This window comes from Chroicocephalus ridibundus, chromosome 15 (assembly GCF_963924245.1).
Source record: "Chroicocephalus ridibundus chromosome 15, bChrRid1.1, whole genome shotgun sequence".
Taxonomy (NCBI): Eukaryota; Metazoa; Chordata; class Aves; order Charadriiformes; family Laridae; genus Chroicocephalus; species Chroicocephalus ridibundus.
This window is the reverse complement of record NC_086298.1, coordinates 11,151,013-11,170,448: the sequence shown is the minus strand read 5'-3', so window position 1 is coordinate 11,170,448 and position 19,436 is coordinate 11,151,013. Positions and strand designations below refer to the sequence as shown.

The 19,436-nt window shown below is 57.4% G+C and overlaps 1 protein-coding gene across 1 annotated transcript in view; it reads left to right on the top strand.

Moving 5' to 3' along the window:
• Positions 1-19,436, top strand: part of RXRA (retinoid X receptor alpha) — a 118,699-nt gene that overhangs the window by 56,181 nt on the left and 43,082 nt on the right. The gene's annotated exons all lie outside the window — the stretch shown is intronic.

The window sequence follows — 19,436 nt, the reverse complement described above, 5'->3', positions numbered from 1 at the left end:
GCCGTGCCGACATGACTCACAGATGTGCTGGCCTGGAGCACAGCTGCCAGGTTTGCTGGAGAGCGGTGGGTTTTGGATCTCATCACCCACCCTCTGGCTGATTTACGCCTTTCTGGGACAGCTTGTTTGGCGCTAAACTCCAAAACTACCTTGATGGCGAGGTAGCAGGGTCAGGCGGGTGATGCTGGTCAGGGGGCTCAGGCTCCCGATGTGGATGCTGGGGTCACCCATGGGTTCCTGGGTGCCGGAGGGCAGGGATGCCATGTCCCAGCCTGGCTGGCTGGCTGTGACACCCATGGAGCTGTAGGACCCCCAGATACAGTGCTGGGTAGACAGTCGCAGTGAGTAGAGTTGGTGCATTCATGTCATCAGATAATGGTCAGCATTAATTAATCTAATGCTTCAGATGGCACTAATCATAGGTCTTGTTTGATAAAAAACCCCGATCAACCTTATTTGATAGGATTTGCGGAGTGTGGTCTCGTGGGGTCGATGACTGCAGCGGGTGTAGAGTAAGACCAATACAGAGCACATTCAGAAATGCCGCCCCTGGTGACGTAGAACCGCTGCTAAACTGCTGCTTGGCACTGGGAAAAGACCAATAACTGTTTGTCCGGATTATGAAGCGTGCGGTTTGGCAAAGCCCGGCTTAGCAAGGGTCGAATGCAGATAGACACATGTTAACGGACCGTCTTTGCGTTTGTTTGCTCGCTTTGTTTTAATTTGAAACTCAAGCCTCTTCCCTGTGGTTAGGCCCTCCCAGCTCAGCACGTTTGAGCAGAGAGAAGTTGCTCAAGGAAGAGAAAGGATGCTGGACGCGGCGTAAAGTGAGAGCAACCGCGCTTACCACAAACGCTTCCCGACCTCTCGTAACAAAACCATCGGCCCTTTTTGCTCGCTTCTCTCCATTCGGCCCCTTTTCCAGTGCTTATTTTCTAAGCCAACATCGCGAGTTTTATTACTACTGCTTATTATTTAAATAGCGCCAGAGGTGTACGCAGCGCTTTACAAACACAGGGGAAGAAAAGGCCCTCACTCAGAGGAGTTTTTATTATAATTTAGATGGTTGTAGTAGAATTAATTAAGGCTGAGAGGGGGCAGACAGCACTGCAGACCGCTGTCAGAGCAGAAGGACTGGCTTTGAGCGCGGTCCTCATGCCATCTTCCAGCTGGGACTGGGGATGCTGATCTTTAGCAAGGTGGGTGATAGGAGAAGCATCGGCTCTGCCACACCAGGTTAAGCCATTGCTGCCTCGGATACAGCTCTTCTGACAACGGGGAGATCGCGGGGCTTCAAAAAGGGAAGGGAAAAACAATCAAGGACTTGTGCCACCCGGTAATGCGCTGACCCAGTTGTGCACTGCTGTGTAAGGGGAGAGAAATTCCTTCCTGACCCTCGTACTCATCAGCCCATGCCCTGAAGCATGAGATTTGATTTTCTTTATCTGGCTTTCCATAATTGCAGATGTCGTGTTTGGTACTCCCCGTATCCCACCCACTCGGAGACAACATCCGCTGCATTTAACCCAGTGGACCTTCTCCTCTGGGAATTCGATCCTGACTCTTTTCTGGGAAATGCCTGGAAGGAGGGAAGGAGGCCCGGTCCCATCAACCTCCCCAGCACGTGGGGTTTTTCCCCTGGTACGTGGTGGTTGCTGGTTGCTCAGATGGGGAGGACAAGTGTCCTCCCACATTGTGGCACGTTCTCCCCATTGCCAGGGACAGGCTTTATTCCAACCTGCCTAAAATATTTGGAGTTTGATTTGTATGTAGACACTAGTGAGAGTCGCTTAGGAGTTGTTGTTGCCCTCTCTGTTCGCTGGACCCCAAGGAGGGGAGCATGGCAAAGCCAGGACTAAGTCCTGCTGCTCGTTTTTCCTTTGACGAGAAGGCTCTTGAGGATGCATGAGCGGCTCAAGTCTTGGAGGGGGCCCCATGGGGAGCAGGAGGGGGTCCCCATGCCCTGTTGAGGGTAACGTCTCCATCGAGCATGGCTGGGGCTGCGTGGGCAGCAGTTGCAGCCATGGCTTGCGTGGCTTCTGCTGCCTGTGGTGGGGTGAGGAACCGGGGGCTTGCTGGGAGATGCAGCCGTGGGGTGTTTCCTCTCCTTGGCATCGGTTTCTCCGGGGCCTTGCTGCCCCTGAAGAAGGGCAGAACGTTGCTGGCGCGGGGTCTGCTGGCCAGGAGGGACAGCTGGGCCAGGGAGGTCCCTGTGGGCCCCAGGGTGGTGGATGGACGCACGGCTGGCTTGGTTTGCTGACCCTGTGGGTGCATGTTGGAGGTTGGATGCTCACCAGTGCTGGCAGGAAAACCTTAGATGTGCACCCTGGGCTGCACATGGGGCTGCAGCTCACCTCCACACCAGCGGTTTGGTGTAAGAGTAACGGGTGGAAAGTCCATTTTTTTCCCCCAACCTCTCTACTGCCAGCAGCGAGCATCACTCGGATCATCTGCCTTTCTGCTCCAGCCGTTTTGGGTTGAGAAAGGAATGGGAAGGTGCTGCAAAACCCAGCGTAGCCCGAATGGACCCTCATTGAGGTGCTGCCTGCTCCTCAGCCCGGTCCTGCCCAGCGCCCGGGGGCTCTGCCGGGGCCCCGCGAGCGGGGAGCGAGTCGGCAGAGCCCGTCCTGAAAGAGTTAAAGGCTCTCGCCCCTTCCAGCCTGGGGAAGTGGAATTAGTCACGGCCTTCAAGAGAAGTGCTGGCCAGGTTATAAAAATGACAAACGAGCACAAATCAATAATGAAGTTAGTGTTTTCTGGGAATGCCAGACACGAACGGAAAAGTACATCAAGATGGGTGGTGGGCGCCGTGATGTATAGGATGAGCTGCCCCACGCACGCATCCCTCCACCGACCCGGGCAAGGTGGCACCGTCCCCTTCTGCTCTCCATCGTGTTTGACTCTCCCCTGGCACCGTTGCTGCCGCGGGAAGCCGGGATGGCTCTGCAGGCCGGCAGTTCCCTGGGATTTTCGGTGCCTTTTGGAGCAGAGCTCGCGCGATGCCGGCTGCCGCTGGATGCTTGTTCGGCGCGAGGCACCGAGGAGGCGGCTCCGGGATATGGGAGGTCGGGGATTGCAAACGGTGCCCCGGGGAAGTTGAGCGTTTGATTAATCTTCAGGACACGGGGCAGCCTTTCCACAGCACTGAGGTGGCATTGGAGGCCACGTTTCCTTTTCCAAAGGGAGTCGGGCATGTCTGGAAAGGAAACAGCCTTCTAATTAGATGGCTTGAAAATCTTTACCGTCGCTCGTTACAAATACATTAATCAGCCCATATTGAAAGAACTGCCCTGCAAAAATGACATTATTATTATTATTTATTGTTTAGATATGAATGAGTTTAATCCCTTCGGAGCCCCGGCCATGTTCAGAAAGTGACCCAACATCCCAGTGCTGCTTCTTGTCCCCAGTGTCACCTGGCTCCTGGGACGTCTTGGGGATTTTCAGCAGCGCTTTAAAATGGGCAGCTTGAAAATGTCAGAGGGAGGGGGAAAATGTGTCCCAGGGGTGTAAACAGGAGGAGGTGGGAGTGAGGGGGCTGAGACCTGGCAGGGGTGGAGGAGCGGAGGCTGCGGTGGAGTTGGGGTGCATGGCGCTGGGTGCCGGCACGCGGGAGGGGACGATGGCTTCGGCAGAGCAGTGCCGCGCTTGCACAATGTTTCAGGGTTGGTGGCTTTCCCAGGGTATTAGCACATTTCTGTAATTAATATAAACTTCCTTAATCGGCCTTCCAAATGTCCTGGATTCCGGTTGACCTCTGGGTGCCTGGGCTGGGCGTCCCGCTCTCTCTTTTCCAAAGCGGTTTCTCGGGGGCGATGCCTGGTGCCTGGAGCACCGTCACCAGCCCGACCCTGTCCCCGCGCCGTCCCGCCTCCCTGCCGGCCACCGACACCGTGCAGGGCCCGAAGGGCGGGTGTGAAACCGCAGATATCGATCGGTCACGGTTCCTCCCTGCCTGCAGTGGTCTGGGGGATGCCAGCAGGTCCTGGGAGTGCTGGAGGACCCGTTCGTGCCGCGTCTCAGTGGGACCAAGGATGCAGGCACTTTTTTCACTGCCCTTAGCGTTTGCTTGGGCAGTGTGCCATCTTTGCACATGTGCAAGCTTCAGATGCCACCTTATACACGTCAGCCACGTTCTGTCATGGCGAGTAACCCTCCAGACCTTGAGGAGAGCTTGCTTTCGGAGAGCAAGTGCAAGGGGTTAATGGAGGCTGAGGGTGATGGATACCTGGGAAGAGCTCATCAGGGAGAATCACATTCCTTTGAGGAAATCGATAATCTGGGATGCTTATGCTGCTCATTTTCAAGGCGTTGGCTTCATCATCACTTCATCACTGCTTTCCAACTGGAAATAATGGTGCTGGTGTGGGCAAGCTTGCTCTTCCTCCCCGCCCTTGGTTGACCTTACGGAGTAGGTAAGGTCTTACCGAGCTTCAGGCCATCTCTACACAATGCTGCAGGATGGTGAAGCCAGAGCACGATCCAGAGCGGACCCAAAGCAGAAGCTCTAACTCCAAACGCCCCAAGAACTCAGAAAACTTAAAAAAAACCAACCAGAGCAAACCAACCCCATCCCCTGGGGCATGTCTCGGCATGCTGCGGCGTGTCCGTGGGCGCCGGCAGAACCGGGCTCTTGCTGTGACCGCGGCTCCATCGCTGCCAGAGCCGCACCGGTGCGACGGTGCAAGGCAATCTTCCTGCCTTGGGTCCTTGCCAGCGCCGAGAGCTGTGCCCCACGTCCCCGAGCATGCGGTGGCACGGATCCAGCCCCTACACTAATGAGATGGCTTCGAATAAGAGTTAATCATTTGCCAGCCAAATGCTGCCGGGGTGTATCTGAATTCCTTTGCTCCTATAGACACGCTGTCGTGTACTAGATTGCCGTGCTCTCGCCCAAAGCTGCTACACCAAATGTTTTGCAACAAAAACCCCAAACCACATGAAAGTAGTCAAGTTTCGTATTTCATTATAACCCCAAATTCAGGTTTGCCAAGAGTTTCAGTAGTTTTATGAACCTTTCCCGTGAACCTTCAGCGAAGGCTGTAGCTTAACCTGGGTTTGATGAAAACCCAGGTGTGACTCAGTCACTTTGGAGCAACTTTGGAGGTTTGTGCAAACGTGGAATTCGAAGGCTTTTGAGAGGATGGAAGAAAGGAACCCAAAAGCACGTCAGAGCTGGTGACGGTGTTTGCAGGGAGCCCTGCGCATATTTGGGGCCAAGCTGTAATTCCTTGGACACCCTGGACCCGGAAGACAGGCACCCGTGCTGCCGGGCTGGCACGCTGGGTGATGCTCTCGGTGATGCTTTGAACCCGCTTGGCAGCATCACCACCAAACCAGCCCTGATGGTTGGGTCGGTGCCGGTGCTCTGAGCATCGCAGCTCCCAGGGCCAAGCTGTGGTCCTCGCGGTGGCATCTCCCGGCATCTGCCACCACTGGAGCCACTTTGCTTTGGAGCGGTGGTGGGTGAGCCCAGGCTTCGCTCTCGGCGTTGCTTTAGGAATAACTCTACGAAGGTCAGCGGCGTGCTAGAAAAGTCCCGAGCCAAAAAATAAAAGGCGGGTGCCGTGCAGGGTGGGGATGGGGCTCCTTCCGAACCGCGCCTGGCGCACACCGAGTCCTGCCTCTGGATGATGTGTATTATTATATCCACACGCGGATTGCTTTTTCGGCAGCGCCGTCTTTCCTTTCTCCAGCAATTTCCTGAAATAACGTTAGGGAAATGTGAAAATCTTGAACTTTTGAACCTCCCCGGAGGATGGCGTTCAGGGGGGTGGCGGCAGGAGGAAGGGACGCCCACCTTCTGCCTGCCGTTTATTTTGGCTACAGGGCCCTGGGATGGGGAGGAGGGGGCTCGCCAGCCCCCCGGCCGGCCGAGGAGCTGGATCAGCACTGCCCCTTATTAATTAATGGCTTTCTCGTCAGTGGGTCACGGAGGCGAGGAAGCCAGAGGAAGTTTTCTTTTGCTCGCAGATGCCGGGGAGAGGGGGAGTGCCTGGGCTGGGTGGCGAGGGCAGGGGGTGACACGCGGGGGTGATGGATGGGGACTCGGGTTTTCGGCCGGGCTCTGGACGCGGGCAGCTCGCGCCAGTGAGGAAGAGAGAGGGGAAGGGGGATATGCTGTGCCTGGAAAGTACTTTTCCCTCTGATGAACTTCAGAGGCGTATAAATCACTGCCAGGCTGCAGCTGCGAAGCATGTGACGCTGGCAAATTAATGGTCCTTCGGAAAACGCCGGCCATCGCACTCCCCTCTCGCCTCTTAAAGGCGCAGCCGGTGGCCGGGCCAGCCCCAGGCGTGGGAACGGGGAGGGTCAGGGCCGGGCTGGGGGAGCCTCGTGTGCCCACCAGCCCCCGGGTAAGCTGGGGCTGTCTGTGCCTGCGGCGGGGAGCCGGCACGAGGGGCTCCTGCAATGCTCTCTGTGGTGCAAAGCTCTCCGTGGTGCAGCACAAGCCATGGTACAAAGCTCTCCATGGTTCACAGCTCTCCGTGGTGCAGAGCTTTCCATCGTGCAAAGCTCTCCGCAGTACAAAGCTCTCCGTGGTGCAGCACTCTCCGTGGTTGGCTCCTGCTCTGATACTCGTGGTCCCTTGTACAAACAGGACCAAGATGCTCCTGGGGATGTTATTTTTTCCAGGGTGCCTTGGGTGCAGGGTGGGTGCCTGGTGGGAGCTCCCGGTCTGTGTGTGGTGGTGCCTCTGCGGCGCTCTCGCCCACCTGGGCTTTTTTGCACGGCAGTTGCTGGGGGAGGATGGAGACAACGGGGGATGATCCAGGGCACACCAAAACCTTATGGTGACTGGGGCGTTGAATTTGCAGTTGAGATGGACATCACACCTGGTGCAGCGAGTCGTCAAGATGCGGGGCATCTTTCTCACAGTGGCATCGAGAAGCCACCACGTGCCGGGCTGGGTGTCCGTGCTCGCAAGGCACAGCCGTCCCCTGCAAACCTCGCAGGCAAACTGCTGCAGGGCCGGGGGCAGTCAGAGGCTCCCTGGCTCACCCAGGGCCATCTGGGCCACCACCCGAGTCCCAGCCCATCACACCATCTTGTTTCTCTTCCTCACGGTTGCTCTTAAAAGCAGCGGTGGAAGAGGAGGGGAATCTATCGCTGCACCTTATGCCCAGCGCTGCTGGTATGCAGGAGCGGGAGGGAGCCGAGCCACCAGCAGAACAGTTAAAAATTACTAGATACTTCCCTAATATAATTAGGTTTCCATGCAAGCAATAGCCTTAATTGCCAGAGGGCCATGGGGCAGTGGGGAGGGGAGCCAGGCTGCTGCTCCGGCCGGCGTTTCGCAGCCCGGCACAGCGATGCTCCGCTCAGGCTGGACCGAGAACCTCGCAGGGAGACGTCCCCAGTGAAGCCCGAGGCAGGATTTGGCCAAAGCTGAGCAAAAAATAAATAAAAGCGTTTTGCAAACGTGGTAGGGCTGGTTAGGGAACTCAGCAGGACCGATGTCAGCCCCCTCGGATGGATTTGCTGGGAGATGGGCTCGGAGACTACCCGGATATGCTGCAATTTAAATCACTGTTTATTTTCTAACTGCTCTTGGAACAGGGAAAGTCAGGCAGGCAGGGAAAAAAGCCCCGAACAGAGCCCACTCTCTGATTTACGTAGTAAAGGAGATAAGTGGGGATTTAAAGAGAAGGGAATATATAATTGAGACGAACGTGTAATATGAGCACGGATCCAAACAGAAGAGATTGTAATCAGAAGTGTTAGGAGAAGCTGAGGTTTATTAATGAAACGTCTCATCTATTTGTCAGCTGAAGAGGAACAGCCTTTCCCCAGCAGCCGGAGGTGGAGGGGGCGGATGCGGGGATTGCGCTCGGCGTTCCCGCTGCCGTCGCGGAGACCGAGCCTGCCATCTTCCTGCCCAGGGGGTTGATGCTCGGGCCCAAAATCAGAGGCTGGGTTAGAGGGAAAAAGAAGTATATAGTTTTTAGGAAGCTGGGTGTTTTCCTCGTTTTCCTTGCCGTAGTCTGCTGTAGAAGTCGGGAGCTGGCAGAGCGCTGCATCGGGCTGATAACCGCTCAAGGACGGGCTCATTGGAGCCTTCCTCAAAGCCCCTCTCCTCCTCTCTGCTCCTCCGCCCAGCTCTGCCCCCGGGCGCAGTCGCTTGCAGCCTGCTCCGGGAAGGCACAGCGGATACTCGGCAGCTGGGAGCGAATGTGCCTGTGGCCCCGGGAGCAGCCTCAGCTGCTGGGTTCAACTGTGTGTCTGGCCACGGGTCCGTGCGGGGCTTTCCCACGTCTCTGACCCGCTCGTGGGGGTGAAGTGCTGCCGTCCAGCTCGTTTCTCACCCTGGTACTCACTACGTCTTCCTCACTGCTCTCCCCGAGACCAGTGCTTGCCTGCCCTGCAGTCCGCCTCCGTGCTCCTCGCCTGGCTACAGCCAGGTGGCAATGCCCAGGCACCTCTGGGAACCGCGGCTGGCCCTGTGCTGGTGGCCGTGCTGGCTCACGGAGCCGTGGTGTTGGCTTGGACAGCCCTACTTGTGTAGACTGGAGGCTGCCATCTGGTGCAGGCACATCTAAGCTGGCTTTGGAGGAGGCGTTGGTAGCTGTGTGGAGAGCATGGAGCGCACAGCACACCGCGTTAGTCTCGCTGGTGTTTCACTAGCCACATGGCTGGGAATTTAGCTGGTTTGGTGGGTCTGCTGCCGGGGTGGTGTATGGCATGCAGCGTGGCTCACCATGCGCCTGTTCTCGGGGTGACACCATGAGAGATGCACACCAGAGCATGGTGCGCAGGCAGGCACCCTATTTCATCCTCCACTTGCTCACTTTTAGCTCTGCTCGTTGTCATTGGGGCATCTTCATCCGTTGGGGTCCCTCGGGCACGAGGACGATGCCGGTGGTGTCCGAGGGGTTAACCTGGGGCCGTACGCAGCTCTGGCGGGGAAAGGCTCTGGCTGTACATGAAGTGAGCATTTTTGTAAGGGTCCTTCCCCTTCCCAGGCCCTGGCAGTTATCTGTGGGCTGACAAAATGCCTGGAACGCGGAGACCCGCTGGACATTGACCTGGCCGTGCCGAGCGCAATTAGCTGAGGCTATCTGATTGGACTTGGTGCAACCTAATTAGCTTTGGATTTGAACCAGAAACTCAAACCCAAAGGCGGCTTGCCGGCAGAACGTCCTTTGCTGCAGCCTGCCCGAGGAAGTGGGGAAAGGCTCTCCCGAGCTGCTTCTCTGCCCCGGGAAAGGGCGAGCAACCCACGGACCCTGCCTGCCCATCCCTCCAGCCCCATGGCTGGTGTTGAGGGGGCTTAAACCTTCCCTCCTGCCCAGTGTCTGTTACTGAACCCAGGGAGGGTCATGTAAGACCAGAGGCAGCTTCTTTCTCTTGACAAATGATGCGTGCTGTCTAGTTTCCAGAGGGAACTTGCTTTTATTGAAGGTGACCCGGCTCTGGCAGCTGCCTTCCCTATCTTGTCAGGCGCCTTCCTGCAGCACGTAGGCACCGCGTTCTCAGGCTCCTTCTCCTGGACCTCCAGCTGCGGCGCACAAAGTGGGTGGTTTGTCCTCAAGGCAACCAGCTCATTCTGGAGTGTGCTCCAGTCATCGGTGGAGAAGTGGAGAAGGAGCCATGACGGGAAGGGATGTCTGCTTTGGGACCCCAGGGTCCTTTGCTCAGCTGGGTTTCCAGCTTTGTGTGCTCTGTGAGTGTTAAAACACAAAAGTGCTGGTGGGAAGGGACCTCCAGGTGTCTGTTGACCAACCTACTGGTCAGCATGGGCCCGGAGGTGGGCATTTCTCCGTGGAGACTTGGAAAATGGTGTTTCCATGGGCTGCCCTTGCACAGCTCCCAGCAGTGAAGCCCTCTGGAGGGATGGCTCATCCCACTGGGATGCTCATGAGACGTCTCCTGACCAGGTGACAGCTCATGCCCAAGCCAGGCCTGCTGGGTCTCACCTGGGAGATGGGAAGACCCATGTGGCCTTGCAGTCACCTGCTGTGGTCCAGCATCCCCTAAGGAGAACTGCTATAACCGGTTTTCTGGAAAACCAGTTAGCAGTGTTGCCTTTTGCTGGTCATGGTGCAGCCAGTGGTAGTGCTGCTCGGGGTGTTGGGATGCCAGCTGCACGCTGGCGGCAAACACCAGCGCCAGCCACGTTGGATCAGTTAAAGCCCATTATGCCAAGTGAATGACTGTAATTATCTCAAATCTGGATTAATGCACACCCACAGCACCGTAATACAATCCGTCTGGCCAGTGGTTTGTAGGCCGTTGTTCCTGGAAGCCAGACGCAGAAGGGGATCTGCAAAACACGGCCGTATCCTGCTCCTCTCACCTCCTAGTGCCGTCTCAGACCCCGAGGATGGAGCTTATCCCGTGGACGGATCCTCCACACGCAGTTAGGACCTTTAAAGCGTTGTGGGCTGGTGGTTGCTCTCAACACTGACTGCTGGTGGGAGCAGAAGAGCAACTGGGAAGCATGGAGGAGGTGCCTTCACTCCTGCCAGCGCCTCCGGTCAATCCCTGTAGTTGTCAAAACCAGGGTAGATGGAGCATTTTCCCCACCATCCCGGGGCTCTGTGCCTCTAGGACCCATCAGCGAGGGGGGAACAAGGGTTTTAGCCCCCAGGGAGAGCCACCGGGCTGTTCTTGCTCCTGGATTTGGGTGATCCGGGTTTGCCGGCGTCCCGGCACGTGCCACGTATGCAGCTCATTACCGCGAGGTCCTGGGGGAGCTTCGACGTGAGACGAAACTTCTCCTCTTTCTGCTAGAGCCGAGCCTAATGCTTTCGCGCTCCCCTTGTGTCTCGCTGGATCCTGCTTGGTTTTTCATAGCTCAGAGCGTAGCACCCCCTCAAGGGCAATTAGATCACTTCCAATTTGCCCGTAAGCCCATAAAACTGCAATTGAATGTAATTAAAAGGCCATAATGAGTTTCAGCAACCTGCGGGACCACTGCGCTTTTGCTCTCACCGTGCTCCTTTCGGAGAAGGGGATGGGGGTCTGGGCGGCTGCGAAGGTCAGCGTTCGCAGGGAGGATGAGGAGCTCCGAGCAGAGCTCCCCGGTTCCCGGGATGGGCTGACGTGGGGAAGCACCCAGGTGCCACCACCGCCATGTGCCCATCGGGGAGGGCTGAAGGGACCCCCAGGTGCAGCCTTCCGTCTGTGCAGAACAGAGGGAGCATCTTCCCTTCTGTTGGCATCTTCTGCTGCTGTTTTGACTTCACCCGTGCTCTTTGGAGGCTGGAGGGGTGCCAGCAAGTGGAAGACCCTTCTTGGCATGGCCTGGTTTGCTCCTGGCTGCGCTTGGGGAAGGTTAGTGGCAGGGGGCGATGGCGGCGATGGGGGCTCAGCCCTTGTGCTTTGTCAATGATGTCTGGGTACCCCAAACCTCCCTTTTTGGGGGTGCATGGAGACACCCCAGAAGACGGAGAGGTGGCAACCCCAAGCAGGGTTTGATCAGGGAGCTCCCGATGCCACCGTGTTTGGGGCAGCGAGCTGGGCCGGGGGCAACTGCCCCCATCCAGCTGGCCAAAAAACCCCCGGGGCTTGGAGGTGCCAGCGAGCCCCCCACTTTGGGCTGCTCTGAACTGCGGTGGCACGAGCTCAGAAGAGCCGCGGCGTCGAGTCCTTCAGCTGACGTCTCCCCGGCCCCGCCGCCAGCCCAGGAGCCCTGGCAGCGGCGCCTACACTGCACCTATTATTGCCGGTCCCTGCCACGGGTTCCCAGCCAGTAAATTAGGGGCAGTGGCTGAGCCGCTGACAGCAGAACAGAGCGCATTGTGAGAGCAAGGACAGCGCCGGCCCTTGAGGGATGAAATCGGAGCCTGTAATTTCTCAGGGCTGTTGTGACATCTTTGCACAAGCGTGTGATTGAGTCACATTTGCTTTATCAGCAGAATCCTTGTTTGCCTGGGTGCACCCTCCCCCTCCACCCACCCGCTGCCCCCCCCCCGCCCCCCGCCTCAGCTTTGCCTTTCCATTTGCCTTTCCCTCCTCTCCAAGGGGCTCCTCGCGCTTTCCGTATGTCCCCTTCTCCCACCTCCTGCTTTTGCCTTCTCCCCCCGCCGCCCCAACTCCTGCCTGGGGAGGGGGGCTCGGCGCCTGCTCCGTGTGTTTGGGAGGTGCAGACCGAAAAAACATGGGTGGGGGGTTCCTCCGTGGGGTTGGCGGGGCAGGAAGCCGGCAGTGCTGGCGTGCCACCGGCACGGCGCGGTGGCCGGAGGAAGAGGCGTTCGCAAGCGTTTCCTCCGGTGACACGGCGGCTGGCGGGGAGAGCGGCTTCTGGAAAATTCCTCTTTTTGAGTCCTTCCCCCTCGGAGACGGGAATAGCCCCTGCAGGCTTCCGGCTCTGCCAGTGGCTCCGGGCTCAGGGCTGAGCTTTTACAGGGTTCTCGGAAGGGTGGGATGGGGTTTTTTTAAGGCAAAAAAAAAAAAAAAAAAAAGACAAAATGAGCCCCCGTGCCAGAGCTGAGCGTGCTCGGTCAGCCCCGGTGTGGGGTCTGTGCCTCTCCAGCACACACATCTCCGCAGTGGGGCTGCTCCCCCCGTCCATGCTGACTCTGAAGCATCAGGCAGAAACATCCCGTTTTTTGGTGTGGGTCCTGTGGTGGGGGGTCACCAGACCTCTGGGCATCGCGGCTGGAGCAAGCGTTTGGGGGGGGGGTTAGGGGTGGGTGTTTCGCAAAGGGGACCCTGGGGGGCTTTGAGCCAGGCTGCCAAAAATGGGGAACATTGGTGAGCCCGTGGTCACCCACGCAGGTTGCCCGGGGAGAGACCCCCAAATGCCACCCAGCGTGTCCACAGCTGCGACCGCATGGTCGTCTTTGGCGCTGGGGAGGTCTAACGTTACCTGCAAAGCTGCATCCAGAGGAGAAAACAAAATAGGACGGAGAGGGAGAACGGGCGTTGGAGCGGGAGGTGAGAAATCGTGTGGCTTTGGGGTTTTAGTTTGGTCAAAGTGAAACCTGGCGGGAGGAGGAACCCACACGGAGCAGAGAGCAGCCAAAAATGAGTTTCTCACCGTCCCCAAGCGGCTCGAGCCACTGTGGCGTCACCTGGTACTTCTCGGGGGAAGGTGTCGAGCGCGGCTGAAGAAACTCTCCCAAACTTGGGAGCAGGTTCCCAAAAAGAACCCGCACGTGGTGATTTTTAAATGCCCGCAGAAAGACACGTTTCTGTGCGCTGTCCCCTGGGCAGACTTTGGGGGGGTCTGAGAGGGACGTTTCTCGGGTTTGTGTCGTACTCGAGTCCAGAAATGTGAAAAGAAAAAAACAATTCAAGCTACTTGCTGGTGAAATCAGCTACTGGGCGCTAACGCGTTTGACGGCACCCCGGTCCAGTGCTCCTGCACCCTTTCTCCTACAGCTGTGCAGCAATGCTGAGACGGGCTGTATGGATAACGTACAGCTGCATCTTCAGGGCGCCTGTTCCCAGGGACGCCTCTGCCATGTGCCATGTGCCTGGTGTCCGGGTGGTTTAAGGGGCTCGATCGCCTCTCCTCGCTGGGCAAAGAGCTATAAATGCAGTTTAACGTGCTTGGGCCACGAGGTGATGCTTGTCTCCTGGACCCACGGGTGGTTTTCTGGGATAACAGCCACGCTGCACCGTGCAGGTCGGCTCCATGAGTTTCCCCACGTCGGGCACCGTCAGCTCCGCGACAGCAGCCAGTGCTGGAAGGGGAAGGGGCCGTTCTTGCTCCATCCCCGCTTCAGTTCTCAGCTCTGCTGGTGTAAACTGAGAGCAAACTTACTCAAGGTTCTAGGCCAGGGGCTGTTTAAATTCATCCGCTGCGAGCGCGCTCTCTGTTTTTGATCAGGGACAAAAGTGAGGACCTGACCTCTTGTGGTCACGATATTCCCAAGGCAGTTTTCAAGTGAAAACGGTGGTGAAACCCTGGTGTCCTGCCCAGGTTTGCTGCCTGCGTCCCGCTCCGGAGGTGGGCGCAGGTTCTTTGCCACCGGTGCGGTGCTGGGTGCCCTGGGGAGGGCGAGAGGAGGGGAGGTGGGAAACCTCCGTCACTTGAGGTTCCTTGGATGGGAAGCACGCGAGGAGATTTCTGTAGTACTTTTGAGGAATGAGAGCAAAGGGAGAGTGATTTTCACTACCAAGTTTATTTAGGGAAACCCAGCACCCGCAGAGGCACCGAAAGAAGGAACAGTGCTCTGGGTACGCTGCGTTTACATGCGGATTCACGTGCATTTTGGGGTGTCAAGAGTTTTGAACGTGGTCAACACCAAAGTGCCACTCCAGAGCAGAGGAGAAGGACGTTTCCGAGAGCCTGATCTCGGCTGCTGGTCCCGATCCCCTCCCAACGCGGCCCCACAGCCCTAACGCGGAGGCCTGACTTAAGGAAGGGAGTGGCAACCCAAATTTAGAATTTCCTGCTGTTTAATACCCAGAATTGATCTGCGTTCTGATTAAGGAGGAAGAGGTGCTGAGAAAAAAAAAAAAAGGGGGTTAAAAAAAAAAAAAAAAGCGGAAGCCGGGGGCGTGCGGGCGGGTTTCCAAATCTCGGCTGGCGTCAGGGCTGGGTGCGTGGGGTGCTGGCACCGTGACGGCTCCCCGGGGCCGTGGGTGCCCGCAGACCCCTCCGGTCCCGCTCGGATGGGCTGTTCGGTGTCACCCTGGGGTGCAACAACGCTCCTGGGCTGCAGAAAAGCCCGTTTGTGCCTTGAGATAACGCTTTTTTTTTTTTTTTTTTTTTGACTTCCCCTCTCTCAGAAGCGGACTGCCGAGCCACCGAGCTGCTGAGTAAACTCCCTGGATATGCGAGAAAAGGTTTTCCAGCAGAGCTAGGTCACTGTAGTTTTACTGGCAAAGCCTCTTAAGCATAAATGAAGATTATGCTGGTGGAAGCTTATGCTGGTACAGTTTATTCTGGTACAAATGAGCTATCCTGGGAAAAAAAAGCACTTCTGCGCTGTTGTAATTGTTTCTGCTCTGGGACGTTTTGTGGTCTAGAAATGTTAAAATCACAGCCCCTTCTTGATATTGCTGCGTCGGCAAAAGCTGTTATTAGCTGTCAGACGTCCCCTGGCCGAGCAGCAGCGCTTGAGGAGTCCCGTGCGCTGGGGTGATAAAATGCAACAGGAAAATATTGCGAGGGCTGGTGGCGTGGTCAGATGCTTTCAGCAACCGCAGCTCCCAGGGGGTCTGACCTGCCGCATCCAGACAGGGATGTCTGCCGGTCCAAACTGGAAGTTTCTGCCGTTGGCCCCAAGAATGCCAAAGGGGATGGAAAACAGCAGTGAAGCTGCCCAGGGACTTTCGGTACTTGTCCGCGCTCATCTGAGTGCCTGACGCAGCTGGATGAGAATGAGGACTAATGCTTTATAAAGATGTTTTCTTCCCTTATTGAAAATCAATAATAGTAAAAAAGCGCTGTCTGTCATGGAGCCGGGAGGGGGAAAAAAAGAAATACGGAGAAGGTTGATTGAGCAGTGGAGATGCTAGCCTGGGTCTCGCAATAGCCAGGATCTATTCCCAGCTTTGGCTCCAATTTCCTGCGTGACCTTGGTGAAGGTCACGTACGCCTGTGTCCTACTTGTGCCGTCCGCGTCTGCTGCCTCCACGGGGACATTGCTCTCCCCGTGCCTCGGTTTCCCCAGCCGTGAAGCAGGGACGGTGGCATCCAAAAGAGATCTTGCAAAGACAGGGATGTGCTGAGGGAAAGGGCGGCGAGGAGCGCCGTGCCGGAAAAACAAGACTCCTTATCGCTCTTTATCTCGAGGCCAGATCAAAACCCGCCGGCTCTCGGTCTCGGCGCGATGGTTTCGGACGCAGCATGTTCCTCTGCCGCCGAGGAGGGCTGGAAGCACGCACATGGCTCCACGCAGCCGCACGGCTCCGTCGCTGGAGGTGGACCATGCGGCCCTAAATGTCATATTCTTTGGGAAAAATTCCCACCCAAATTTCGTGGCTGGCGGGTTCGGAGTTTAGAGAGAGAAAAAAGAGCTGCTTTGCAAATTCTTTGGCTGCCGAAGAGCTCTCGCTTCCGATCTCCCAACTGCCATGGGGCATCTTGTAAGATATATAGAGGTCGTTGTGTTCAAACAAAGGACGCACAGAGAAAATAGCTGCAATTTATGGGTGCGGCGAGAGGGGAAATGCTTTGAGAACTTTTTTTTAAATTTTTTTTTTTTTTTTTTTTATTTAGAAACAGGCACAGAGTTTATTTTGGTCAAGAGATAATCACACACAACAGCTTTAAATGGCAAAACTACACAAGGAAAAGGAATAGTCCCACACGGCTTGAACTGAAAAACGCGTTTGGGAGGATACCTCCCCTGTTTGCTGCAGTCCAAGCGGTATCCATCAGTGTGGGGGTTTATTTGTTTTTATTAAGGATATTTTCTCAATCTGGGTATTTTTTCCTTTTTGAATTTATTTTTTTCTAGCACTCCTTTAGCTTTAAAGGCCCTATGGGATGCTTGTGATGAATGAGGAGGGCGGACTTCTCACGTCCAGCTCTGGATCCCTGTGTCTCCTCCTCGGGTCGTTATTTTCCCCAAACGCCTCTTCCTGCTGGGAGAATTCCCCCTTGAGCCGGGGGCTGGCAGCACCTGCGCTGAGTCGCCTCAGGTGGATTCTTGATCTTGCTAAAGGGAAAAAAAACACAAACCCTTCTCTGTATTTGCCGGTCGTTTGGAGGGAAACGTGTCCCAGTGCTGCTGCTCTTACAACCAGGTTTTGGGCTGCGGAGGAGGGAGAGTTTGGATGAGGAGTGGAAACACCCCAGTGTCCAAGGGATTGCTTCGAGTCATGATGCTCCGAAGGAGTTCAGGTCTGGTTCACATTTCAGAGTGCTTGGCCAAGGGTTTTGGGTGAAAACACGCCCAAATGTGTCCGTGCCCGCACGCACTTCTCCCCGACGGGCCTGTTCAATGCGAGGTCAGTCCTGTTCTCGCCTCCTTTCCTCTTTGTTGTTGTTGCCTGAATTATTTTCTCCAGACCGGCCCTACCACACACACCCAGTTCCTCGCTGGGTGCGGGGGACGGCGTCTGCGGGGACGGCAAAGCGCGTAAACAGGCTGGGTGAGGGGAGCCAGCTCGGAGACGCGGGATGCCCAGGGACTGGGAGCTCCCGTGGTACCCGGGGGACGGGTATTTTGGGAGAGGTGCCGGGCCCCCACGAGCTTTGCTTTCTGATGTGCTTGAGTAGTCACCAGCCGGTCACCAGGAGCGACCTCTCCTGCCTTAAACATTCAGGATCTTTTAAAAGGAAAGGACTGCGCTTCGCTGCCTTCCCTTTGCCGGCAGGTCAAGTGCTTGTTTCCCCTGGCCAAGGGATCCAGCGCATCCTTGGAAGGTCTCCATCCATCGCCTTGGCTAACGGGGGTTTCTGCGGCTCTTTCAGACCAGGGCTGGCTGGGAAACACAGGAATGAGCTCCTGCCTTTCCCCTGGGACCTGGGATGGTGGTGGGGGCACAGTCTGCATCCCGCCTCCCCGGAGCACATCGCAGCCCCCGTCCCCGCTCCTCCTCCCAGATGTTTAAAGACACCAAAAAGCAGAGAGCCGGGAGCATGGTCCCGCTGCGCTAAACGCCGGGAGCAGAGCCTGAAGCCTCGAGGAATTTCCCGGGGGTTCCTGTTGTGCCGCCCGCGCGTCACTCAGCCGTGGGTGACGTGGTGGCCGGCGGTTGTTTTATATCAACATCCTGCGAGAGCCGGTCCGAGGCCAGCCCCCCGGGGACAGGGATGCTCACCCCCGCCTTGGCCACAGAGATGCCTGCCAGGGCCAGTGGTGCCGTTTCGGCGCGGACGGTGGCATCTGGCTGGAGCGCAGGGTCTGGGCACGTGTCCCCTCTGCCTGTCCCAGATGGGACAGGACACCCGTGCAGAGGGAGCTGGCAGCATCCCAGCACTGGAGACTAATCCCCATTTTTGCATCCAAACCCTCCTCCGCCCCCTGCCCCGGGGATCCCGCTTCTGGCTCTTGTCTGGGAGTTTAAGGAATTATCCTTGCAGGGAGCGAGCCTTTTCCGTGGAGTGTGTAATCCTGTTATGCCTACAGCGGGGAAGAGCCATTCGGAGCATGCTGGGGATGGCTCTGGTACAGGGGGGGACATGCCGTGGGGGGGTCTGGGTGCCAGGACAGCACGGCTGCCCGTGGCCATGGCTCTGTGCGGGGAAGCCCTTGGGGGTCTCTGTGCCCCACCAGCCTCCTTGCGAGGCCGGGACGGGGCTGAATGCACAGAGGCTGGAAGGAAGGTGCCGGGTTAGGAGGTGTGACCACGTGGGTGGCGAGATGGTGGGTACAGCGGTGGGATGCTGGGTGCTGCGATGGGACTCTGGGTGCAGCAGTGGGATGTTGGGTGCAGTAATGGGATGCTGGGTGCAGCGGTGGGATGCTGGGTGCAGCAGTGGGATGTTGGGTGCAGTAATGGGATGCTGGGTGCAGCGGTGGGATGCTGGGTACAGTAATGGGATGCTGGGTGCAGTAATGGGATGCTGGGTGCTGTGATGGGACTCTGGGTGCAGTAATGGGATGCTGGGTGCTGCGATGGGACTCTGGGTGCAGTGGTGGGATGCTGGGTGCAGCGGTGGGATGCTGGGTGCAGTGGTGGGATGCTTTGCAAGAGGAGCATCACTGCCTTGCTGGGCTTTTGCTTCCCTGTTCTGGGTTTTCCCTGCCGGGATCAGTGGTCTCCAGGGAAGACTGATGGGGCTGGACTTGCCGTGGGTTCAGCCAGGTGACGGACGACAGTATTTCGCAGAATTTAGTTAACTTTGGGGCCTGCAGCCGAAAGCAGTGGCTCCCAGATTCCCCTGTGAACAGCCCCTGGCCAAGTGTCTGTGCTGGTGCCTCCCCTGCTCTGAGCCTGTGTTTGCTGGTGTGAACCAGGGGGGTCCTGGTGGGTGTTGGGGTGATGCCGGGGGGCCCCTGCCCGTGCTGCCCATCTGCGCCTGCCGCCTTCCTGCAGCTCCTCCTCGCAGCCCGTCCCGGGGGCCACGAGCCAGCCCCTTCCTCGCGCGGGATTGTTTTGCAAGCAGCGTGACAGGATGAGGAGGAAATGTGCCAGGAATGGCTCCGTGGCCCCTCTCGGGAGAATCGGAGTCTATTTTTAACCCCCCTTTCCCGCTCACCCCCCCCCGGCTCCTCCCGCTCCCCTGGGACTGCGGAGCTGCTGGGGCGCAGGCAGACACAGCCTGCGGAAAGCCGCCCCCCGGCTCCCCGGGGCATGTTCCTCCTCGCCGACACACGCAGGCTTCCCCGTCGCACGCTGGTGTACCTGGACGGACACACAAACCACACGTGCAATGCACAGACACGCTCTCGCCCCCCGACCGCTCCCCCCCCCGCCCCCCGCCGCCGCTCTCCGCGATCCCCACACGTGGCCTGGCCCGGCGATGTTGTGATAAATCCGAATTCTCCTGTCGCGCGGAGGGCGTCTGTCCGCTCCCATGCTGGGGCTGCTGCCCGTGCATCAGCTGGAGCAGCGACGCCGCCTCTGCGGCAGAGCTTAAATCC